Source organism: Bison bison, unplaced genomic scaffold, assembly GCF_000754665.1.
Source record: "Bison bison bison isolate TAMUID 2011002044 unplaced genomic scaffold, Bison_UMD1.0 scf7180017864063, whole genome shotgun sequence".
NCBI lineage: Eukaryota > Metazoa > Chordata > Mammalia > Artiodactyla > Bovidae > Bison > Bison bison.
In genome coordinates, this window is record NW_011494635.1 from 9,758,527 (window position 1) to 9,761,088 (window position 2,562).

The window sequence follows — 2,562 nt, forward strand, 5'->3', positions numbered from 1 at the left end:
CTCCAGTACTTTGGCCACCTCATGCAAAGAGTTGACTCATTGGAAAAGACTCTGATGCTGGGAGGGATTGGGGGCAGGAGGAGAAGGGGATGACAGAGGATGAGATGGCTGGATGGCATCACTGATGGACGTGAGTCTGAGTGAACTCTGGGAGTTGGTGATGGACAGGGAGGCCTGGCGTGCTGCGATTCATAGGGTCGCAAAGAGTCGGACACGACCGAGCGACTTGAGCGACTGAACTGAACTGAACTAGGGACTAAACAACAACAAACAAGATTAGATAAGAAAAGGATTAGATAAGATCAGATAGACTGATAGTACTGTACAGAGGTTACCTGGTGGCTCAGAGGTTAGAGTGTCTGCCTGGAATGTGGGAGACTGGGGTTAGATCCCTGGATCGGGAAGATCCCCTGGAGAAGGAAATGGCAACCCACTCCAGTACTCTTGCCTGGAGAATCCCATGGAGGGAGGAGCCTGGTAGGCTACAGCCCATGGCGTCGCAAAGAGTCAGACACGACTGAGTGACTTCACTTCACTGTATAGAGGTTGAATAGTGACGTTTTTCGACCCCATAGACTGTAGCCTACCACGCTCCTCCATCCATGGGCTTTTCCAGGCAAGAGTACTGGAGTGGGTTGCCATTTCCTTCTCCAAGAGGTTGAATAATTAAACATTAAACTAGAATTCAGAAAAGTGAGATGAGATAAACATCAAAAGGAGTAGAAATAAAACCTATCAGAGCAAGAAAGGGAAAAAATATATATAAAGAGAAAAGCAAGTAAAATCATGTTTGGGACTTCCTCGATGGTCCAGTGGTTAAGAATCTGGCTTGCAGTGCAGGGGCTATGGATGGGTTAGAACCCTGGTAGGGGAACTAAGATCCCACATGCTCTAAGCAACTAAGTCCTCGCCTTCTGGAGTCTGTTACAGGACACAACTGGAGTCGCTGGGTGGCAGTGAAAGATTCCACAAAACCAAAGAAGATCACACATGCCATAATTAAGACTCAACACACACACACACACACACACACACACACACACACAGATCATGTTCTCATGGCAACTACTAGAGGCAGAAGCAGTCGGACTGAACTTCATGGAGCACAGAGAAGAAAAAAATCTCCAGACAAGTAGAAAGTCTCCTAAACAAGGACAAGGCGTAAAACGTAAAGGCAATTCACCCATTGGAACGGGTAGGAGACTGAAATACTGCTCACTCCCCCTTGACAGGATTATCCAGAAAGTCTATATATGGTATTTAATTCTAATTCCATTGTTTTTTAATGATCCTTTTTACATTTCTAGTAGATACATTTTCATTTTTTCTCTCAGTATCAGCATTTCAATACCTGTGTAAGAAGCTAAAGATTTCTTTTGATAAATACTCAGATCTACAATGACGTTCAAATTCCTAGAAGTGTTAGTCGCTCAGTCGTGCCCAACTCTTTGGGACCCCGTGGACTGCAGCCCACCAGGCTCCTCTGTCCATGGGATTTTCCCAGGATACTGGAGTGGGTTGCCATTTCCTTCTCCAGGGGATCTTCCCCACCCAGGAATCGAACCTAGGTCTCCTGCACTGCAGGCAGATTCTTTACCGACTGAGCCATGAGTGAAGCCCCTAAAATTCCTAAGCCACTCTGAACTAAGTTTAAGATGAACTCCAATGTGGGTCTGTCATCACAGAGCGGAAGGGAATGGTTCAGAGGCCACAACCACCATTCAAATTCACTTTGACATAGAACTCAACAAGAAGACAGTCCCGTAACACTGCAATATTAATAAATACCAATAATATAATAATATATCAATAATCAGTATAATGTATAATTTCTATATTAACTAGTAATGCCATCTTAAAGTTGTTGAATTAAACAGGATGATGCACTCTAGCTTGGCTACAATACTTTTTTTCAGGAAACGATTGCTATTATTGACAGTTTCTAATACCCATATCTTTGGCATATGGAAAGTTCAAAAGAGGGAAAAGAACAGAGAGCTAGTATTAAATACTTTTTCCGTACTAGGTATTTCAGTAATATTTATACTTCTCATGAAGCGCCCCACTCCCAACGCCTCCTTCCAGAGCCGCGGACACCTTTGGTTTCGGGGCAGGACCGGAGACGACTTCTGCCCTATCCCGGCCACAGCTGCCGCGCCGTCGTCCGGCTTGCGCGCTCCTCCCCTCGCCTCACCACCGACCCCGAAGCCGGTGGGCGGGCAGACAGCGGCTGCACAAAACACCTCCTTTGCAGCCCGCCGGGCCTAACGGCGCGCGAGTGCAGCCGCCGCCAGGGGCGCTGGTAAGCCCAGCGGCGACGCTGTCGCAAAAGCGTCGCGAAGGCTTCCGTCCTTGGCGATCTAAGGCCACCTGTATAAGATAGCGTGTTGGGGTTTGAGAACCAGTATGGAGGCCGTCGATCTTCTCCAATATTGCGGGGAGTCGATGAGGAAGCGGTTCGCCAGTGCCCTGGATTGCTGAGCTCTCGCCGACTGCGTCCCCCTCGAGCGCCAGCAGGGTAATGCTGGCTTCGCGGATGGCGCGCGCCTCTTGGGGGGCCCT

The 2,562-nt window shown here is 48.0% G+C and overlaps 1 protein-coding gene across 1 annotated transcript in view; it reads left to right on the plus strand.

The window, feature by feature from the left end:
- The first annotated feature begins 2,313 nt into the window (after positions 1-2,313).
- The window catches only part of CRLS1 (cardiolipin synthase 1), a 22,908-nt gene continuing 22,659 nt past the window's right edge, over positions 2,314-2,562 (plus strand). Inside the window, exon 1 of the mRNA XM_010836454.1 lies at positions 2,314-2,518. The gene's annotated coding sequence lies outside the window, so the exon portion shown is untranslated. The remainder of the gene's footprint in view (positions 2,519-2,562) is intronic.